The 23,439-nt window shown below is 41.1% G+C and overlaps 1 protein-coding gene across 10 annotated transcripts in view; it reads right to left on the bottom strand.

Moving 5' to 3' along the window:
• Positions 1 to 23,439, bottom strand: part of ATG13 (autophagy related 13) — a 65,348-nt gene that overhangs the window by 33,592 nt on the left and 8,317 nt on the right. For 2 of the 10 annotated variants that reach the window (XM_046014956.1, XM_046014954.1), the window contains exons 1-2: positions 22,777 to 23,106; positions 22,267 to 22,383 (exon numbers count right to left, since the gene is read on the bottom strand). The gene's annotated coding sequence lies outside the window, so the exon portion shown is untranslated. Of the gene's footprint in view, positions 1 to 21,848; positions 21,917 to 22,266; positions 22,384 to 22,776; positions 23,110 to 23,439 lie in introns of those variants that run through there. The other 8 variants (XM_046014953.1, XM_046014951.1, XM_046014949.1 and 5 more) reach the window with 8 other exon arrangements.

The raw sequence follows: 23,439 nt of genomic DNA on the forward strand, positions 1-23,439 counted from the left end.
AAAACACCAAATAACCAACTTGTAATTAATGGAAAGGTTAAGACTGAGGTTAAAGTTGGAGAGAAGGAGATATTCTCCAAAAAGAAGGAATAGTTTAAAAACCATAGCAGTAGGGGCGCTTGGGTAGTTCAGTGGGTTAAAGCCTCTGCCTTAGGCCCAGGTCATGATCCCAGGTCCTGGGATCGAGCCCCGCATCGGGCTCTCTGCTCGGCAGGGAGCCTGCTTCCTCCTCCTCTCTCTCTCTCTCTCTCTCTGTCTACTTGTGATCTCTCTCTGTCAAATAAATAAATAAAATCTTTAAAAAAAAAAACAAAACCATAGCAGTAGATGAAATCACCATGGAAGACAGAAGGGAAAAATAACAAAGGCCCCAGAAAAGTACTGACATAAAAGAACCATAAAGAGAAATGCCAAAACTTAGCAGAGAAATATGAAAAACGATTTCTGAGCAGTTATCATTGAAACTGAGAGGAAGGAAGTTTCAAGATTGAAGGGATGGTCAAATAACATAACCGTACTTGTGGAGGAGGCAAAACTTTACCTCTACCCCTCAGGTTTCCAGCTGGGCCTCTTCAACAAAAGGACAATTAACAAGAGAAAAACGGTTTATTAACACCTGCAGTGCACATCTCACAAAAGAAAGGTCAGCAGAGGGGCACCTACATGGCTCAGTCCGTTTAGGGGGCTGCCTTTGGCTAGGATCATGATCCCAGGATCCTTGATTGAGCCCCGCATCGGGCTCCCTGCTCAGCAGAGAGCCAGACCTCAACAGAAAAGTAAGCCAAGAGTGTGGCTTAGAACTGTGGCTTATATGGGATCTTCAACAAAGAATGATAAAACTGTAGAGAAATGACAAGACAAAGGAAAGCAGTTCGAGGCTTCCAAGGGTGGCAAACTGTGGGAAGGTAAATATATGGGAGGAAACTAATGGGGTAAGGTTTGTTTGCAGATTCCACTGGTGCCTTCTCCGAGCCGGTAGAGTCTGTCTCTAAGAAAAGGAGAATTTATCTCACCTTCAGGCAGAAAAGTGGAAGGTAAAGACAGGTTCTCCAACATTTACTGCTTAACTGCCTTCGGATCAAAATAATTTTTATGTCAAAGAGTCATATTCACATTCTGGCTTCCTTCACTTTCAAGGTGATGAGAAAAACACCACTGGACTTGACATCATGTTGCTAATGATCTTTGAGAGGATCACTTTTGTTTTGTTTTTTTTTTTTAAAGATTTTATTTATTTATTTGAGAAAGAATGAGGGGGGGGGAGCACACTGAGAGTGAGGAGGGTCAGAGGGAGAAGCAGACCTCCCACTGAGCAGGGAGCCCAATGTGGGATGATCCGGGGACTCCAGGGCCATGACCTGAGCCAAAGGCAGTTGCTTAACCAACTGAGCCACCCAGGTTCCCAAGAGGATCACCTCTTAAGAGTAGGGGTGCTTCACCTGGATTCTGAGAAGTTAAGAAGGAAGAGACCTCAAGCTGCTGTGAAAAGGATTTTCTCTACAGCACAGCACTATTTGAGCAAATTGTTGGGGAGGGGGGTGGGGGGGGAAGAAACCAATGAAGGAGATACAAAACACTTAAGAAAGGATTGCGGGGTTCAGATGCCACAGTAGAGTCTACTGTGATCAAGGACAGGTTAAAGCCAGAAGTGACCCAAATTATAAAGGACTTATCTTTTAGAGCCTACCACTTGCACGTTTGACAGCCTTTGAAGCATACACCCACCTTCAGACCTTCCGGAATATTGGTTGAAAAGAACACCAACAAATGTTATGGTAAGAATAAAAAGCCTTTTAAAGGGTTAAATGGTTCAAGGCCCTGAAGCAACCACAGCAACAGATCTGAGATAAGAATAATGCTGGAGGGTTGTACTGCCCTTATTTTATACTGAAGTGGGGAACTGTGTTCCCACAACCAGAACACCTACCAATGCAAACATAATAGCACAATGACTCCTGTGACTTTTTGTTCGGAGGTAGGAACTAAAAGATTATGTAACTAGAGTTAGTTATAGAGCCAAAAGGGGTGAGATCTCCACTGGGGAAAATGTTATCTACAGACATCAGAGCTTGTCATTCCCGTAGGCCTCACGCCTATCTAGCAGTTAATTCATCCTTTACAATATAAAGTTTACCCTATGCCTTGCTTGTTGTAAAAGTCCTTCTTTGAATGTTCCAAGGACTTGAAAGGGAAATTAAAAACGGACCTACAATTCATCCCTTTTTTCTGCCCTTACTAATACTAGCCAGTTACTAAATCCTTCAATTTCTTGCTTATACAAAATCCTTTTATATATGTGCTACATTTTCATTTCCAAAGAACCACCTTAATCCAGGTCTCATTTCTTAGCTGGAAGAGACTCACTTGGTTACTCTACATTTGAAGGAGATCAGGATATGCCATCCCAAAATAAGTCACTTTGGCATAAAGATTATTTTAAGCTGAAGACATTTGAGATTCAACAGATGTAGAAAGAAACCTTCTTGGGCTTCCCTTATCTGACTAAAAGCAGAAACTTCTGAAAAATGAGGACAGCCATAAATTCCCATTTCAGGTTGGCATCTACTTCTGAGTGAGAGATCACAAGTCCCCACTCTGTGGGAGTTTCAAGGTCAGGAAGAAGACCATTTCCACCTACCTAAACAAATATTATCACAAACTTTTTTATCTCCCATTTGTTCTCCTAAAGACTAATTTGTCTTTTCTAAAGAAATTGATTTGTTCTTCCCATAAAAGTACCCCCCCCACCCCCGCCACACCCGGGCACCTGGCTGGCTTAGTGGGATCAGCCTGCAGCTCTTGATCTCTGGGTCGTGAGTTCAAGCCCAAAGTTCGGGAGAGATTTGAATGAATGAATGAATGAATGACTAAATAAAAATACATCTTAAAAAAAAAAGGTTTTTCTCGGGACGCCTGGGTGGCTCAGTGGGTTATAAAGCCTCTGCCTCTGACTTAGTTCATGATCCGGGATCGAGCCCCACATTGGGCTCTCTGCTAGGCGGGGAGCCGGCTTTGCCCTCTCTCTCTGCCTACTTGTGATCTCTGTCAAATAAATAAATAAATAAATAAATAAATAAATAAATCTTTTAAAAAATAAAATAAAATAAAATAAAAAAGCCTTTTCTCCTAGACCTCTTTCTCTTACTAAATTAGACATATAAGTCCCAAATGCTAACCACCAGGGTTATTCATCACTGAGTACTCCTATAGTTGATACTCTCATGTCAGTTTAAATTGCAGGCTCTTAGGTACTAAACGTAAGAACGAAGGAAAAGTCTTCCTCAACACCTTCTTCTAGGTTACCTTGTGAACCTTAGGCACAATGCTAAAAGAGTAAGTAAAGCATTATCTCATATTGCTCTTATGTGCCAGAATCTGACAAACTCCTAAGTTTCAACTTCACGATGGCCCATGCAAAGTCAGCAGGGAAAACAGGTGAGATGATTTTGAAAAGGTAATCAGAGGTCTGCTGGCACCTTCTTATGAAAGATCTTGGTCACTGAAATTACCAAATAAATGGTGATCTAGAACCAGTGTCTAGTCCTTGGACATACATGCTCAAAAACTAATTTTATTAGTTCAATCAAGGTTTTGAGGACAACTTCAGTTACAAGAGTTTATATACCATAAATCTAGTTTATTATTTGAAAAATAAAATGGCTAAGTAGATGGAAAGAGAAGCATTAAGTGATCAACATAATGCCTTTCCTAAAAGCGGCCATTTTGTGAAACCAAAATTATTTCCGAAGGTTAACTGGTTATCATCCTACTATGAGGTTCATGTATCCTTCTCCACCTCAGTGGCAAGCATACTGGAATTCCACCAAGAGTCTAGAGAAGGGTAACTGGGTGGCTCAGACGGTTAAGCGTCTGACTCTGTATCTCAGGGGCCTGGAATCAAGCCCTGCACCAGGCTCTACACTCTTCCTGTGGAGCCTGCCTGGGATTCTCCCTCACTGTGCCCCTCCCCCCAGCCCATATGCGGGGGCACTCTCTCCCCATCAACCCAAAAAGCCTAGAGAGGCTTCTTCACTGACAATGTATGTATTCACTTGGCTTTAAGTTTCTTTAGATATTGCAGGCCACATTCATTGTCGTCACCAACACATTATAATTGACCAAAAGGCTGTTTACATTAAGGGTGCAGACGCCCTAATATGGTGGGTTTTAAGGCAGTTCATCAGCTGCTAGAGGACTGGGCCAAAGTATGGCTTTAGGTTATCACTTAGTTCAAATCAAGGCCATTTCACCTCTTAGCATTATGGTGTTTCAACCATGTCGCAAACTCAGTGTTTCAATTATGTTGCAAACTTATCCCTTCACTGATAATATGCTGGATATATAAGTTGTGTTTTTTTTTTAAGAGTTTGTTTATTTATTTGACAGAGATCACAAGTAGGCAGAGAAACAGGCAGAGGTGGGGGAAGTGGGAAGCAGGCTCCCCGCTGAGCAGAGAGACCAATCCCAGGAGCCTGGAATCATGACCTGAGCCGGAGGCAGAGGCTTTAACCCACTGAGCCAACCAGGCACACCTAAGTTTTTTTTTTTTTTTTAAAGATTTTATGTAGGGGCGCCTGGGTGGCTCAGTGGTTAAGCCGCCGCCTTTGGCTCAGGTCATGATCTCAGGGTCCTGGGATCCAGCCCCACATCGGGCTCTCTGCTCAGCAGGGAGCCTGCTTCCTTCCCCTCTCTCTGCCCGCCTCTCTGCCTACTTGTGATCTCTCTCTGTCAAATAAAAAAAAAAATCTTTAAAGATTTTATGTATTTATTTGACAAAGAGAGACACAGCAAGAAAGGGAACACAAGCAGAGGGAGTGGGAGACGGAGAAGCAGGCTTCCCACCAAGCAGGGAGCCCGATGCTGGGCGTGATCCCAGGACCCTGGGATCATGACCTGAACCGAAGGCAGTTGCTTAACCAACTGAGCCACACAGGCACCCCTGAATATGTAAGTTAATCACAGCTACCTACCACCTTCTTTATTAAATGTTTTGCCCTAGGGACATAACCTAATTACTATGTATAATTTCAGATATTTACCAAAAAAATTCTATGTGGTTCCCACCATTATATTTGATTAAATTTATCAAGTTGTTACCTTTTATAAAATGGCTTAATTCGGTCAGAAATATATTTACACATTGTAATCCTCCCACAAATACTGCTATGCCCTCATCAACACCTGTTTTCCCCAGACTCACCATTCACAGCTTTTCCTGCCTGAGAAATAACCTCAATTAAGGCCTTTCTTTAAGACTTACACATTTAACAACAAAAAATTTTTAGTGGGCGTTGAATAGCAATTTCAGTTCAACAACATTCTCTGTACATCATTTTCTTTTTTTCCCCTCATTTTTTTTTTTTTTTTTTAAAGATTTTATTTATTTATTTGACAGAGAGATCGCAAGTAGGCAGAGAGGCAGACAGAGAGAGAGAGAGAAAGAGAGGAGGAAGCAGGCTCCCTGCGGAGCAGAGAGCCCCATGCGGGACTCGATCCCAGGACCCTGAGATCATGACCTGAGCCGAAGGCAGCGGCTTAACCCACTGAGCCACCCAGGTGCCCCTCCCCTCATTTTTTTAGAGAGTGAGAGAACACACCTGAGAGTGGAGGGAGGAGAGGAAGAGAATCTTAAGCAGGCTCCATGCCTATGGGGGAGTGGGCCACGGGGCTGGATCTCACACTCCTGAGATCATGACCTGAGCCTAAAGCAAGAGTCGATGCCTAACTGACTGAGCCACCCAGTTACCCCCATCATTTTCATTAATAGAAATTCCTAACAAGTAACTCTTTAAGGTTCCCAAAGTATTTAGAACATACAGAGATTTATATTATACTAAACTATTTTTAAACAAGTATTGAAAATATAATCAGCAAAATGTGGTATGTCTATATACAATGGAATATTATCCAGCCTTAAAAAGGAAATTCTGATACATGCTACAACATGGACGAACTTCTGAGGACATTAGCTAAGTGAAATAAGCCAGTCACGAAAGGGCAAATGCTGTATGATACCACTTTTATGAGGTACTCAAGAGGGGTCAGATCATTGCCATAAACCACGAGTGGTTGTCAGGAGCTGGGGGAAGGAGAGAATGGGGAGTTAGTGTTTAACTCCTCATTGTTACGTAAGATGTAGATAACCTTACATTGTTATGTAAGATGTAGATAATCATCAACATCCAAATACTAGACAGAAGATTCTACACCACTGCTCCAGTGCAAAATATATAATCAACAGGGGAAAAGCAGACTTAACCAGATAGGCAGGTTCTCTACTTCTTTGACTTTCATACCGAAATGGTAATTTTAACTTAAAAAAATGAGTTCCACTTAAATAAGTAGACATTTATCTCAACTATCTTCCCAATCCCCAGTTAAGAGCACAGAAATATAAAGGTTGTAAATAAAGGCAGAAAAGGGGTGCCTTTATGGCTCAGTTAGATAAGCATCTGCCTTCAGCCACAATCTCCGGGTCCTGGGACTGAGCCCTGAGTTGGGCTCCCTGATCAGCGGGGAGTCTGCCTCTCCTCTCCATCTGCCAATGCCCATGTTTCTGCTCTCTCTCTCTCTCAAATACATAAAATCTAAAAATAAATAAATAAATAAATAAAGGCAGAAAAGGAAATAACAAATCAAAGATATTGAGAAAATTTTGGGGGGGGGAGTGCACAGACTGGTTAAGTATAAAGGTTTCCATGCTTGTTTATTTCTACTCACTCCTAAAACATCATTAAAACAAAAAATGGCAGGGGCGGGGGTGCAAGGGCTTAAAAAGCATACACACAGGGACCAGAAGAATGTGCATGGAGATAACAGCATCACAGTTTTGGAAGACAGAAAACAGGAGGAACAGATAATTATCTGAGCAGAGCTGACAAAGCAAGCTCATGTGAACCAAAGAACCCAAAAGACGCTAAGGAATGAGAGTTATCAGATCTCTCCTAAAAAAGTAGAATGGCAGATGAAGCTGAAACAGAAACATTATTTTATACAAGTCCATAGAAGCAGCAGTTAGACCCCACTCAAGGCCCTACACTCCTTTCATAACCCCACTCAGGGCAAAACGGCCCTTCCTCCCTCATGTTAGAAGACTGGACATTGACTTTTTGGAAACAATAAATCAAAGAACATGCTGGATTCCCATCAGGTCTGTATGAGGCACTCTGTTCTGAAGAAAAGATTCATGAGAGCAGTACTCTCAGTTTCCAAGGGGGAAAAACCACTTTATTGGTATTATAAAAATCTAAGACAGTGGCACCTGGGTGGCTCAGTCGGTTAAGCATCTGCCTTTGGCTCAGGTTATGATCTCAGGGCCCTGGGACTGAGCCCCACATGGGCCTCTCTGCTCAGAAGAGTCAGCTTCTTCCTCTCCCACTGCCAACCACTCATGCTCTCTCTCTCAAATAAATATTTATTTGACACAGAGAGAGAGAGAGGGAGGGAGAGAGAGATCATAAGCAGGCAGAGCAGCAGGCAGAGAGGGGGAAGCCCCTGCTGAGCAGACAGCCCAATGCGGGGCTCGATTCCAGGACCCTGAGATCGTGATCTGAGTCGAACGCAGAGGTTTAACCCATTGAGCCACCCAGGTGCCCTCAAATAAATAAAATCTTTAAAAAAAAAAACACACAAATAGAAACAGAAAGAAAAGGGAAATTTGCAGAGGTGAGGGCAATAGTAAGCAGTAAAGGAGAGTAAGAGTTTTATCACATCAGGTACTTAAAACATCCAACCTCATTAGCTGAAACCCAGTGGAGACAGCCACGCTGGAGTCTCGACTGAGAAGCATGGACGAGTGCCCTCCCCTCAGGCGAGACTTCCAACTGAAAATCCCCATAAGGGCCATATTTAGAGGGCAAACAACAGGATCTGAAGTTAAACAATTGTTCACCTATGTGCAGTTTGGAGTGAGCTGAATTCCTGTTATCATGTCTTTAACATCTTCAAGGAGCCTGGGCCACATGTGCTTGCCTCCCCCCTCTCAATTCCATTCTGAAGGGCCAGCCCAACCTGGAGCAGGAGGGGATGTAAGGCAAAATTTACAGCCCTTAGCGTCCAGACCAGAAGGTCCAATTCTGACCTGGAGACCAGCTAATGTCAACCAATCAGGCTTCCAAGATCACTTATCCAGCACAAGTCTCATGAACAATATTGTTGAGCCTGTCTGTATGTGCAGGTCCGGGTGGTCAGTTATGCAGGACAAATCATAGAAATCTCCATCCATACAATACACACTCCCACTCCCATTTCTGAAGCCCCCTTCTCCACTTGGCTTGAAAAACACTGGCAGCCATGTTGGAGGCTTTCATCAAATGACTGGTGATCCCTTTGCTGTCCCATTCACATTTGAGCATGATGTACCAAAAAGACAGCAGAAACTCACGGAATATGAGTGAGGCTGGTAAACTAGTGGGGCTCAGAGGATCACTGGAACAAGCTGCATGCCCCCCCCAACTTTTTCAATTGGAAAAAACCCTCAAATGTTAGTATATAAAGGTTTTGGCCTCTGAGGACACTGAATTTCCCCCAAGGAGTGTGATTGGTGGACCATATGGTTAAGAGTATGTTTAGTTTTGGGTAGGGGGATGGGGAGATAGGTGAAGGGGATTAAGAAGTACAGACTTCCGGGGCGCCTGGGTGGCTCAGTGGGTTAAAGCCTCTGCCTTCGGCTCGGGTCATGATCCCAGGGTCCTGGGATCGAGCCCCGCATGGGGCTTTCTGCTCTGCGGGGAGCCTGTTTCCTCCTCTCTCTCTGCCTGCCTCTCTGCCTAGTTGTGATTTCTCTCTGTCGAATAAATGGAAAATATAAAAGAAAAAAAAAAAAAAAAAAAGAAGTACAGACTTCCAGCTATAAAATAAGTCACACGGATGAAAAGTACAGCGTAGGAAACACTGTCAGTAATACTGTAATAATCTTGTATGTATATCTCATTTCACTGATGCTAAGTATCTTTTCATATGATTCTTTCCCATCTGTATATCTTTGGTGAGGTGTCTGTTAAGGTCTTTGGTCCATTTTTTAATGGGGTTGTGTATTTTATTATTGAGTTTTAAGAGTTCTTTGTATATTTTGGATAAGTCTTTCATCAGATGTGTGTCTTTTGCAAATATTTGTTTCCAGTCTGTGGCTTGTTTTCTAATTCTCTTGACAACTTTAGGCTTTTTGAAAAACAATCTATATATGGAACTAATCTAATACTGAAAAGCTAACAGTTCCATGATTTAAGTATTAACCAAATTCAGTTGCTTTGAGTAACAACTCCTGGCATGTTAATGATATTGCTTTCATATTTATATAATGCTTATTTCTATTCATCATGCAAACTACAAAACAGTAACTTCAACAACTATTAAAGAGATTATAGGATTATTTTGCCTACAATTAAAAAAATTACTGACAGATGCTTAGCACAAATATTATTTTCAAGATTGATAAGAATTTAACACTGTACCCATAAACCACTTTTAGATTTTTTTTTAAAGAGAGAATGCACATGCATCCGAGAGAGGGGAATGGAGTAGGGGTAGGAGGAGAGGAAGAGAGAATCTTAAGCAGGCTCCATGCCCAGCGCAGAGCCAACGCGGGGCTCAATCTCATGACCCTGACTGAGATCACTTGACTTGACTTGAGATGAAATCAAGAGTCAGGTGCTAAACCAACTGGGTCACCCAAGTGCCCTTCCATAAAGCACTTTTATTTATTTGTTTGTTTATTGTTTTTTTTAAAAGATTTCATCCACCTATTTTTGACAGAGAGAGAGAGAGAGAGAGAGAGAGAGAGCGCGCGTGCAAGAAAGGGAATACAAGAAGGTGGAGTGGGAGAGGGAGAAGCAGACTTCCCGCCAAGCAGGGAGCCCGATTCAGGACTTGATCCCAGGACCCTGGGATCATGACCTGAGCCAAAGGCAGATGCTTAATGACTGAGCCATCCAGTGCCCCCCATAAAACTTTTAAACCCATGTTTATCATGCAAGAATATGAAGTCTGGGGAGCACTGAAATTTAAACTCACAATTTTATATTTACTTTCCCAGCTAACAATGGAAGAGCAGAGACAATCTTTTCTTGCCAGTCATTTTGTTTACTGTCTATAGCAAGGATCTTCACATTTTCCTCAACACTGGTTTCAGAGGCAGATGTATAATGGGGGAAGATTAATACATCTTCACAGTAGATTGTCAAATAGTAAATGTACAAGGAATGACAAAATTATAAAAATCACCATTCTGCAACTATTATGAGTAACTGACTCAAGAAAATCACCGGGGTGGGGGGGGCGGAGGGGGAATCACCAACAGATAACCACTAGGTGACCGTTTGTTGGCAAATGCAATATTTACACAATCTTCCCACAGATTACTTATTATAGAGAAGTCTGGTAGATACAGTCTTTTTTTTTTTTTTTTAAGATTTTTATCTATTTATTTCACAGACAGAGATCACAAGTAAGCAGAGGCAGGGGGTGGGGGGAGCAGGCCCCCTGCTGAGCAGAGAGCCCAATGCAGGGCTTGATCCCAGGACCCTGAGACCATGACCCAAGCCAAAGGTAGAGGTTTAACCTACTGAGCCACCCAGGCGCCCCTGGTAGATACAGTCTTAACAAAGCAATGAAAACATACCAACAATTGGAAAATTGATACTACATTCCTCTTGATGTGATATAGTAAGAAAGACAGGTCACTTATTGCAGCTTTCCTACTCAAACTGTGTAACAGACTCTAACCATGAGAAGTAATTAGATGAGCTTGAATTAAAAGACAGGGCATTTTACAAATAACTGGCTTGTAGTCTTAAAAAAATGTCAATCTTATGAAAGACCAGAAAAAAAAAAAGGCTGAAAAAATGTTTTAGAATAAAGGCAACTGAAGAGGTACGACAACTAAATGCAATGCTTGATCATGGACTTTTATAAGATTTATTTGAGAGAAAGAGAGCAAGTGAGAACAAGTCTATACCGATGGGGGGAGGGGCAGAGGGAGAGAGAATCTCAAGCAGACTCCACACTGACAGTGAAGCCTGAAGATCATGACCTGAGCCATAGTCAAGAGTGGGTAGCTTAATTGACTGAGCCACCCAAACACCCCCAATCACGTACTTCCAGAAGAGTTTCTATAGGGGATGCGTGGGTTAGTCAGTAGAGCCTGCAACTCTTGATCTCAGGGTTTTTTAGTTCAAGCCCTACACCGGGTGTACAGATTACTTAAAAATACAATCTAAAGTAAGTAAATAAATAGATAAAATCTTAAAAATAGAAGCTGCTATAAAGAAGAATACTGAAATAATTGGTAACATTTGGTACTGAATGTATAGTAGGTATACCAATAACTGTATACTGATGTTAAATTTCCTAAATTTGATACAATTACACTTTGGTCAATGCTCTTGTTCTTAAGAAATACAAGTAACTGGGGCACCTGGGTGGCTCAGTGGGTTAAGCCTCTGCTTAACCTCTGAGGTCATGATCTCAGGGTCCTGGGATCCAGCCCTGCATCGAGCTCTCTGCTCAGCAGGGAGCCTGCTTCCCCTCTCTCTCTGCCTGCCTACTTGTGATCTCTCTGTCAAATAAATAAATAAAATCTTTAAAAAAAAATACAAGTAACTTTTCTTAAGGGCCCGGCAAAAAAATAAAAAGGGAAAAAAGAAATCATATATTATTACATTATATAGCATATGACACATGGAGATATATACTGTATGACAGGTAAAGCAATGTGGCAAAGCATGAACAATGTGTGAATCTAGGTGAAGAATATATGAGAAAGAGTCCACTATAAAATTCTTATAATTTTTCTATAGATCTGATGGTTTTCAAAAAAAATTTTTTTTAAGATTTTATTTATTTGATAGAGATTACAAGTAGTCAGAGAGGCAGGCAGGGAGAGAGGAGGAAACAGGCTCCCCGCTGAGTGGAGAGCCAGATGCAGGGCTCGATCCCAGGACCCTGAGACCATGACCTGAGCTGAAGGCAGAGGCCTTAACCCACTGAACCACCCAGGGCCCCATCAAAAAAAGAATTTTTTAAATTAACAAACAAAATCAATTCTTATCAAGTGTTCTATAACAAGGTAGAAAACTAATTTCACCCACGGTAAAATTTTCTAAAACTAAGTCTATCTCCTTGTAGACCTATTTCAAATACAGTTTTTCAAACATCTGAATGACTGCTCTGGCTGTACTTTCAAATTCCATCACAGAAAATCCTCGCCTTAGAGTAAAGCAGTCAAAGACTTCCATGCACTGTGTCATGATACACAGGAGTCTAAAATCTCTGAGGGGGACATCCAACAAGGTGGACTGAACTGATGTTGTTAGTCTTCCTCCCTTCTACGTAAAAACTGCACATAAAAATGCAGATAAATGGGGCGCCTGGGTGGCTCAGGGGTTAAGCCTCTGCCTTCAGCTCAGGTCATGATCTCAGGGACCTGGGATCGAGCCCCGCATTGGGCTCTCTGCTCAGCAGGGAGCCTGCTTCCCCCTTTCTCTCTGCCTGCCTCTCTGCCTACTTGTGATTTCTCTCTGTCAAATAAATGAATAAAATCTTTTAAAAAAAATGCAGATAAATTATGACAGTAAAAGGGTTTGACGTAAAAATGCAGATAAATTAAGACAATGAGAGGTCTTAACATGTAACTAAACAATAAATATTGAGGGCCACCTGGGCGGCTCAGTCCGTTAAGCTTCCGCCTTTGGCTTCTGGAGTCCTGGGATGGAGCCCCATGTTGGGCTCCCTACTCAGCGGGGAGTCTGCTTCTCCCTCTCTCTCTGATCCTCCTCCCACTCATGCTCTTCTGCTCTCTCTCTCAAATAAATAAATATTTTATTTTTTTTAAAAAGGGTTGTTGTTTTTTTTTAAACAAGAAATATTGGGGCACCTGGGTGGCTCAGTGGGTTAAAGCCTCAGCCTTTGGCTCAGGTCATGATCCCGGGGTCCTGGGATCAAGCCCCGCGTCGGGCTCTCTGCTCCATGGGGAGCCTGCTTCCCCCGCTCTCTCTGCCTGCCTCTCTGCCTGCTTGTAATGTCTGTCAAGTAAATAAATAAAATCTTAAAAAAAAAAAAAAAGAAATATTGAGAAATCCCAGGCTCCAGAAAAGGTAAGTCAATGCCATAGATGTAAGGGAAAAATTGATGTCAGGGAACTGAGGCCTATGGGAAGCAAGGCCAGGTGGTTTTGTTGTTGTTGTTGTTGTTGTTTTAAAGGCTCCATGCCCAATGTGGGGCTTGAACTCACAACCCTGAGATCAAGAGTCACAGGCTCTACTGACTGTGCCTGATGGTCAGGTTCTCCTAATGAATATGTGTGAAAAAGCATGGAGGTGGGAAATGGTACCCTCAATCTTACAGGTAGGTAGAAACCCACTGCTCTGCACAAAACTGCAGAGCCCAGGGCTTCTTGATCACAGAGGCCAGAAGAATCCTGGAAAAGTAATAAAGAGGTTTGTCATCCTATCATGGCAAGGTTGGGAAGTAGGCAAATCACTCTCAGAACTTCAAAAGCATTAAGTTGGTAAAGTACCTAGACATAAGATCCAAAATTACATTACCTACATACATGATAAGGAAATAAAAAGTCAAGAAATTAACTGGTCCCAGAACCATGGTAATCCCTAGAAACAGGTAGAGGCAAGCCCAGAAAGAGCCTTGGGAAAACTTTCAACAACCTTGGATTATCAAGAGCCTGCTGCCAGGCCACACTCCCAACCATTCCTTCCAACTTTTAGCTAGATGAATTCATAATTTAAAAATTTACAGACTGAAGGCCTGGCTGGCTCAGTCAGAAGAGCATGCAACTCTTGATCTCAGAGCTGTGAGTTCACACTCCATGCTAGGGGTAGAGGTCACTAAAAAACTTGACCAAACTTTTGAAAAAAAAATTAAAAAATAAGAACTTACAGACTGCACAGAGAAATAAAATACCAAAAATGCAAAAGAACAATATGAAAGACTACATATCTGAGATAAGAATGGGCAAGTTGAAAGAAAATATGCTTATTTGTGGGGCGCCTGGGTGGCTCAGTGGATTAAGCCGCTGCCTTCGGCTCAGGTCATGATCTCAGGGTCCTGGGATCGAGCCCCGCATCGGGCTCTCTGCTCCGCGGGGAGCCTGCTTCCTCCTCTCTCTCTGCCTGCCTCTCTGCCTGCCTCTCTGCCTACTTGTGATCTCTCTCTGTGTCGAATAAATAAATAAAATCTTTAAAAAAAAAAAAAAAAAAAAAAAGAAAATATGCTTATTTGTGAACATGGCAAACATATAAAAGAGAAAGTTTATGGCACCTAAGTAATGTTAAGGCCCAAATCATCAGGAAATCAGTATAAGCACGAGAGAATCGCAGCTATAAAGATCTGAGTATAAGGTAGCAAGGAAAGGTTGTTTTGAAAACTACAGGGCACCTGGGTGGCTCAGTGGGTTAAGCCTCTGCCTTCAGCTCAGGTCATGATCTCAGGGTCCTGGGATCGAGCCCCACATCAGGCTCCTCAGCAGGGAGCCTGCTTCCCTCCCTTTCTCTCTCTGCCTGCCACTCTGCCTACTTGTGATCTCTAGCTGTCAAATGAATAAATAAAATCTTAAAAAAAAAAAAAAGAAAGAAAGAAAACTACAGAGTGCACAGTACTGAGAATGGAGAGTAGCTTGGGAGGAAAGGGACACAAACCTAGAGCTTTTGAACTGGGAGGCAGGAGTGATTTAGGATTTTTTAAAAAATCATTTCATAGTTTTTCTTTAAAATTGAGATATTCACATATTATAAAATTTGCCATTTTAAAGAATACAGATTGGTGCTTTTTAGTATATTCACTAATTTAGCATATTCACAACCATCCCATTTTCGTGACACTAAAATGAAATCCCACATCTTTTATCAGTCAATCCCCAATTCTCCCTCCTTCCAGTACCTGGCCAACACTATTATGCTTTGTAGTTACGGACTTGCTTAGTCTGGACATTCTGTATAAAGGAAATTATAGAATATGTGGTCTTGTTGTGGTTTGTTTCTTTCACTAAGCGTAAGGTTTTCAAGGTTCAATCTATGTTGTAGTTTCAGTACTTCATTCCTTTTTATGGCTGAATAATATTCCATTGTATGGCTACACCAAATTTGGTTTACTGATTCATCAGTTGACGAATATTTGAGCTGTCTCCACTTTTTGGCTATTATAAATAATACTGCTAAGAACATTCATATACAATTTTTTGTGTTAACATATGTTCTCAATTCTTTATATATACCTACAAAGGGAATTACTGGGTCATATGGTAATTCAACATTTAACTTCTTGAGAAGCTGCCAAAGTGTCTTCCAAAGCAGCCATACCATTTTACATTAGGTAATGGGCTGAATTTTAAGATTAGCACACAAAATGAGGACAAAAGGGATAGAGATGACAGATATTATGTATAGGTCTTTCTTCTTTTCCTTCTTCTCCAAGTATTTCTTTGTTCTTCACAGTCCATCTCTGTTCCTCCTCTCCATTTGTATCCATAATACATAATCCAGATAAACATGCTATTGCTGTACTAATTTTTTAAAATTTATAAAAAGAGTGGATATGTTTTCTCTCAGAAGACAACAAAGTACATTATAATATGTATTATTTCAAGATAAATATTTTAAAGTTTTTGCTATGAAAAATTTTAAACATAACTATCTTCAACAATGTGGGATAAGGTCTGTCCTTGGTCTTTGCCAGAAACACATGTAGCTTCTTTCTGGAAGACAATAATGTCACCCTAGTCTCCAAATTATCTCTATGATTTTTCACATACAATACCTGGCACAAAAAAATAAACTGGGCATTCATGGAGATAAACCCAAATGATCTAAATCTAACAGATACAACAGACATTAAAAGTATATTAATAATCAGACACATTCTTAAAATTACTATGCTTAATATGTTCACTTAAATAAAACAGAAAATTGAGTACTTTGACAGAGAACTAGACACTGCAAAAAGAACTAAGGAGAAATTCTAGAACTAAAAAACAAAACACTAAATTAAGAACTCAATGGTTAAGTCTAATAGCAGATTAGACCAGCAGAAGACAGAAACAGTGAACATGAATACAGACAGAAAGAAAGTATCAGGAATAAAGTATAGAAAAGCAAAAGGACGCAGGGTGCCTGGGTGGCTCAGTGGGTTAAAGCCTCTGCCTTCGGCTCAGGTCATGATCTCGGGGTCCTGGGGTCGAGCCCCGCATCAGGCTCTCTGCTCAGCAGGGAGCCTGCTTCCCCTCTCTCTGCCTGCCTCTCTGCCTACTTGTGATCTGTCTGTCAAATAAAACAAATAAAAAATCTTTAAAGAAAGGAAAAAAAAAAAAAAGAAAAGCAAAAGGACGGAAAATAAAGAAAAGAAAGACATAAAGTGACCATATACTCTTGGGATACTTCTGAGAATGAAAGGGCATGATTTAAGGTATTTAATCAGACCATGACAACAGGTATAAGATGACACATGTAGTTACCTGAGAAATGGGGGACACAGGGAAAGGTCTAACATATATGTAAGCGGAGTCTCAGAGGGAGAGGAGAAAGAATATGGGAGAAGCAAAATTACCAAATATATAGCTGAGAATTTTCACGTAAAGGGGTAATGAAAAAATAAAGCCTGGGTGGCTCAGTCAGTTAAGCATCCGTCTTCAGCTTGGATCGTGATCCCAGGGTCCTGGGATGGAGTCCCACATTGGGCTCCCTGCTCAGCGAGGCGCCTGCTTCTCCCTCTCCCTCTGCCTACTGCTCCTCCACTTGTGCTCTATCAAATAATTAAATATTTTTTTTTAAAAAAGTATGGTCTGACCAGATTACCAGGGGTCATGAAAGTGAGGAAAAGAGGCTCTAGAGGATTTCTAGGAGTCTGCAGATTCTTCTTTGGGTAAGATTTAGGGACATTAATCTGAATACAGAGCGGGGAGGATAAAGTAAAGGGACAAAAAGTGGAGACCAGCTAGGAAGCTATTTCACCAATCCAGATGGGGAATTGGTGATACATTAGATTTAAGGTGATGCAGACAACAAAGAAGAAAAAAAGGCAAATACTTCAAAGAAACAACTGAATAATTTGGCAAGAGATTATATAAAATGACTCCAGAAAATATCTCTAGTCCTTAAAACTGGAAAAAGTTAGGGGCACCTGGGTGGCTCAGTCAGTTGTATCTGACTCTTGATTTTGGCTCAGGTCTTGATCTCAGGGTTATGAGTTCAAGACCCTCACTGGGCTCCATGCTAGGCATGGAGTCTACTTATTAAAAAAAAAAAAAAAATGGGAAAAGTTAACTAAACTTTACTAAAAAAAAATAATGTTTTCCAGGTTCTTTTCTCTTTTTTTGAAGATTTTATTTATTTGAGATAGAGTGAGAGCAAGCACACAAGCAGGCGTAGGGGTAGAGGGCGAGGGAAAAGCAGACTCCCCACTGAGCAGGTGAGCAGGGAGCCTGACCTGAGGCCTAATCCTAGGATCCTGGGATAATCACCTAAGTCAAAGGCAGACGCTTAACTGACTGGACCACCCAGGCACCCCTGTTTTCCAGTTTTTAACATAGAGTTTTTTAATGTTTTAGATTCAGAATAAAAAGCTCAATATGGCAAATCAGTAACATTTAAGAAAAAATAGCTAAGTACAGGGGCCCCTGAGTGGCTCAGTGGGTTAAGCCTCTGCCTTTGGCTTGGGTCATGATCTCAGGGTCCTGGGATCGAGCCCCGCATCAGGCTCTCTGCTCAGCAGGAAGACTATTTCCCCCTCTCTCTCTGCCTGCCTCTCTGCCTACTTGGATCTCTCTCTCTCTGTCAAATAAATAATTAAAATCTTAAAAAAAAAGAAAGTTAAGTACAAGTTGAAGTACAAACAGAAAACAGTAATTTCCCCACTTTCTAAACATTAGGGTTATTATTAAATTGTAGAGATCCTCTTTTCAATTGAGAAAGTTCTTTGTAGACAAATGAGGAGGAGAATAGAAAGGTTTAAACTGAAATAGTCTTCCTACCTAATAGTTACAAAGAAAGTTTGAAAATAAAGAAACAGCACAGATATACTCAGCTTAAAAAAAAAAGGAAGAGGAAAGAAAAGAAAAAGAAAGCCGAAGTAGCAATATTTATAGCAGCATTTTAGGCCAAAAGTGATGAAATGAGATTAAAAGGGATATTGAGTAATGACAAAATACTCTTAGAAAATATAAATTGCCATAAAACTTTATACAGAAGTAATATAGCAATAAAATACATAAAGCAAAAATTCCTAGAGTTACTACTGGAGAGTTTGTTTGATCAAACCAAAATGATACGGCGCCTGGGTAGCTCAGTGGGTTAAGCCGCTGCCTTCGGCTCAGGTCATGATCTCAGGGTCCTGGGATCAAGTCCCGCATCGGGCTCTCTGCTCAGCAGCGAGCCTGCTTCCCCCTCTCTCTCTCTCTGCCTGCCTCTCTGTCTACTTGTGATCTCTCTCTGTCAAATAAATAAATAAAATCTTAAAACAAACAAACAAACAAACAAACCAAAATGATACCTGAAGGTTCAACATTCCTCTCTGACAACAGCTCAAGTAGATATAAACAAAAACACAGAGGATCTGAATAATAAAACCAAGTTTCTATATATGTAATGGTATATTGGGCAAGTCACTCAATCTTTCTATACCTCAAATTCCTTTCTTATAAAATGTCAGTAAGTAATACCTACCTCATAGGATTGTGGTGAGGATTAAATGAGATGGTTCCTGTAAAGAGTACTTGCTATATATATGAGACCTTCAATAAAGACCTTGTTATCTAACTCAACCTTTCACATTCTTTTCTCAGGTTCAAGGAATATAATAAATTAATCGTGCTCTTGACTGTTAAAAAAAATTTCCAAGATGCTTTTGCCCATAATCCAATAAACTAGAAATATACAACAAAAAGTTAACCATGTATAAATTAAGAAGTTTTTTATAATAGACATTGAAATAAAAACCAAAATTGCAACTACCTAGAAATAAACAAAATGGAGAATATCTGACAACCAAAACATGAGATACAGCAAAAGAAACATTCAGAAGAAAATGTATAGCCTTAAATGACTTTATAAATTTAAGAACTTAAGTATTCAATTTAAGAAACGAGAAGTAAAATAAACCAAAAGAAAATGGGAGGTGGAAGTAAAAATAAAGCCAGGCTCGGGGCACCTGGGTGGCTCAGTGGGCTAAAGCCTCTGCCTCTGCTCAGGTCATGATCCCAGGGTCCTGGGATCCAGCCCCATATCAGGCGCTCTGCTCTGCGGGGAGCCTGCTTCCTCCTCTCTCTCTGCCGGCCTCTCTGCATACTTGTGATCTTTGTGTGTCAAATAAATAAAATCTTTAAAATTAAAATAAAATAAAATAAAGCCAGGCTTAATTAACTATTTATTCTGAAGAATAAATATGGCCAATATCTGGTCTCTTCAAAATTCCAACAGAAATAGATTCAGGAGTAAAAACACCCTTAAACTTCTACTTAAAAGAGGACATCTAAATCTCAGTATTTCTCAATATAATCTCTCTCCTAATGACTTAATAGTTGTGGACAATACAGAAGGAATTGGAGGGGCTGGGGAACAAACAAACCGTAACACTGGAGAGAATATAAAAAAGGATTTTAAACTCTGTATTTCTTTCACATTTGTATGAATCAAAACTCAAAAGTGAAAGCAGCATTTTTCAAAATAATAGTATTAAGTTAGCACTTCTATAAATTCTTTATTTACCTTTATTTTACTAAGAAGATACTACTGTCGGACAGTCAACTAAGTTGTTTTTCTAAGTAGTGGTGCCCTTCTCTTGTAACCAAGGACATATGGGGGACAGCATGAAGGCAAAACAAATTTCCTGTGTTACCTACAGTGGCATTTAGAGGATTTCTCTAATAAACTGGCCCAGTTTATAGTTAAAAACAACTACTTTAAATTAATTTTAAATCCCTTTAAGGATTTAAAAGATTTAAACTAATTTTACATTCCTGTAAGGATTTAAAATCCTTTTAGGATTTAAAATCCAAACTGAAAGAAAACCTTGTTGACAGTCCCTGGGTAGAGAGGCCTAGAGAGTTCCCTTTGCATTCTTCCCGGACTGTAACGCCCTTATCCTATCAAGGACCACTTAAAGAGTTTTTATTGGTCTCCACAATTTGACTGAGAGGAAACAAGAACCAGCAACCCATACACCCTCTCATCTATTAAACCCATGCATGAAAAAAACGGTGCTTTACTCAGCTCAACACCCCATATGGGAAATTACTTCCAAATTATCCACATATAAAATCTAAGTAACCTTTATTCAAGAATTAGCTTTTAGGAAAAAAATTAACTGTTAGTAAGGTACATGTATTTGAAGACTCTGAAGTCAACATACAAGAGGTGCCTGGGTGGCTGAGGTCATGATCTTGGGATCCTGGGATGGAGCCCTGAGTCAGGCTCGCTGCTCAGTGGGAAGCCTGCTTCTCCCTCCCAACTCCCCTTGCTTGTGTTCCCTGTCTCGCTGTCTGTCAAATAAATAAAATCCTAAAAAAAAAAAAAAAAAATCAACATGCAAGCCATTAAAAAATAAAAAATAAAAATGAAAACTAAGTTGAAAAATAAGGGTCATAACGAGGAATTTTTTTTAGGTGTAGTCTTCATTTTGTAATCTAAACAGCACTCCAACCAGTGTTGTCATTATTCATCTCTTCCATAATAAAGTAGAAAATGTTTTAAAAGGAAAAGAAGTATTTAAAACAAGTTTCAGGGGCACCTGGGTAGTAGCACAGTAAGTTAAATTAAGTGCAGGACCCTTGATTTTGGCTCAGGTCTAATCTCAGGGTTATGAGATCAAGAAAGTCGCCCAGTGCTCAGTGCGCAGTCCCCTTGGGACTCTTCTCCCTCTGCTCCTCCCCACTGCGTGTGTGCCGGCACTCTCCCTCTCTCTCTCAAATAAATAAATCTTTAAAAATGAAATTTCTGCTGTTTTTAGGTATTGTTAAGATTAAATAACTTCTCTCCAGATAAAGATTCCAAAACAAACCTTCCTTTCCCATTTGAACAAAATATAAATGCAGAATATTGGGAATGCACCTTATCAAGTAGGTACTTTTTCTGAATAGTCAAAATTATCTTCAAAAAATCACTCATACAGTAGGACTTAGGTCTCTGAAAGCTCAAAGTTAATGTCTTCTTTTTGCATTTAGGCTATGGGCACCCTGCTTTGAGTCATGGAGGTCCTAAGCTAATACAGAGGAGATGGGGGCAGGAAAGACAGTAGAAAAGATTTCTTGCCTCCACCTCCATACAGTATAATCCCATTATGCATATATGGTAGGACTCCACTGTGTCCAGCCGATTCTTAGTCCTTATATAAAACAATATAATAGGGAGTGTTTAGGGGCGCCTGGGTGGCTCAGTGGTTTAAGCCGCTGCCTTCGGCTCAGGTCATGATCTCAGGGGCCTGGGATCGAGTCCCGCATCGGGCTCTCTGCTCAGCAGGGAGCCTGCTTCCCTCTATCTTTCTCTCTCTCTCTGCCTGCCTCTCTGCCTGCTTGTGGTCTCTGTCTGTCAAATAAATAAATAAAATCTTTAAAAAAAAAAAAATAGGGAGTGTTTAGAGCTCAAGATCTACAGTTTTTGGTTCAATTTTTAAAATTCAATTTTAATAACCCCTGCTAAGGGAAAAATACAAATGCACAATAAAAAGAGTTACGTGTTAAGTACAATAATGGAAAACCCAGTGGTTTGCAATTTTTATGAAATACGAATCTCAAAAGTTGCCATATCCTTAACTTTACACCCAAAAGGGTGTAATTTGAAAACAGTGCATGAATTAACAACATTCATCTCATTATATGGATCACTGTATTTGATACTTGGATCAGCACTTACTCATCATTCACTGTGCATTAAAAATATTAACTCAGGATTCCACTTCACAAGCATTTATGTCTGCTCAGCTGAAAATGGAGATAAAAACAAAACTTATAATTTAGTTGGGCCCACAACAGCCATACATAAAAAGGACTAACATTCATAAAACACACGAAAGCCTAGAAACTAACTTAGTGTAAAGAAAGGGTCTGTTGTGTATTATTGCACATTTCCTACTGAGTGCTCAATAAATTCTACCATCTTAGCAGATGAGTTTTAAACTAAGTACAATGATCCAGCTTGTTCTCTCTCTCTAAACGGAAAATACTAAAAGTGAAATGCTACGCTCAATTGACAGGGCAAGCTGAAAACTGACCTGGAAAGTGAAAACTAAGATGAGTTAGTGATGAACCCCAAAAGGTGCTTAGCCACTTACCCAGAGATTTATTAAATGAGAATGGATCGTCGGATTCCACAAGTCGTTCCACTGCCAGTAAGAAGACAGTCGTGAACCTTGGGGTCCCTTTTTTCACTAGTCAACAGTCACCCTCACCTACACGCGGAGTACATATTTGGCACTCAGCAAGTTTTGTTTTGTTTTTGTTTTTTTCTTCCCAACAAATCTTGATTGAATGAAAATCTACCTCACTCATATTGGTACCAACCCCGGAGTTAGGGTCCCACAAATTACCTCCAAAAACCTTACGAGATAACCCAAAGAGCTTAGAAAGTGGAGACTAAAGCTTTGTGGATTTCTGTTAAGACTAGGGGCCATCGAGGGCCAACGGGGCCTACACCAACCCGACTTCCCAAAGAAAGGTCTAGGGACTGTATGGGGGCTACTTGGCTTAGTCCTCACAAGGAGGTATCCGTTAGGCCGCAGATCCATTGCCTCCCACCCGGGGGCGCTGAAATGTTCTGGGGGTATCCCCACTAAAGTTAGTACCTGCAAACCTGCGACACAGAGAGTGGCTCGGGGCTCTCATTACGGAGGCCGGGGCCAGGGGCCGGCCAGCTGCGTCTCTTGGATGCGGGCTCTTGCGCTCCGGAGCTGCGGGGACAGAAGGGGTCGCAGATGGACACTTCACGCCTCAGGAGGCTCGTGGTTCGTGGGCCCCGGGTGTTTCACTCCCAGGACTGCGCGAGTTGTCGCACTCACGTTGACTCGCGTTCTTCAAGAGTGCCCTCACAGCTCTATCGATCACTACTGCCTGAAGCCCAGCAGCCGGTCGCCTCCCGGCGCCGCCATCGTTAGTGTTTGTTTTCATCCGCTCGGATGAAGGCGGGGGGAGGAAGAGGGTTATGGGGGAAATACAGCTGCGTAACCTCATCCGCACTTTCGCTACAGGATGGACTCCTTAATTCATCTCTTTCTCCTTAATTCCCATAAAAGTTGATTTCCTTTCCATGTAAATCTCTCTCACTAACTTTTCCAAGTGTCTCAGAAGGAAAGAAGGGCGTAAAGGCGGGGGGCGGAGGGTCTTCGAAAGAGTGAAAACTTTTGGGTTAACTGTGGAATGTGCGCCGTCGAACCGCGCGCTGCCGCGGAAGCGGCTGTGAGGACGCGGCGTGGGGAGGCCGCTGACGCGAGGGGGCGGTGCCTATGGTG

The sequence above is a fragment of the Meles meles genome, chromosome 8, assembly GCF_922984935.1.
Source record: "Meles meles chromosome 8, mMelMel3.1 paternal haplotype, whole genome shotgun sequence".
NCBI classification, from domain to species: Eukaryota; Metazoa; Chordata; class Mammalia; order Carnivora; family Mustelidae; genus Meles; species Meles meles.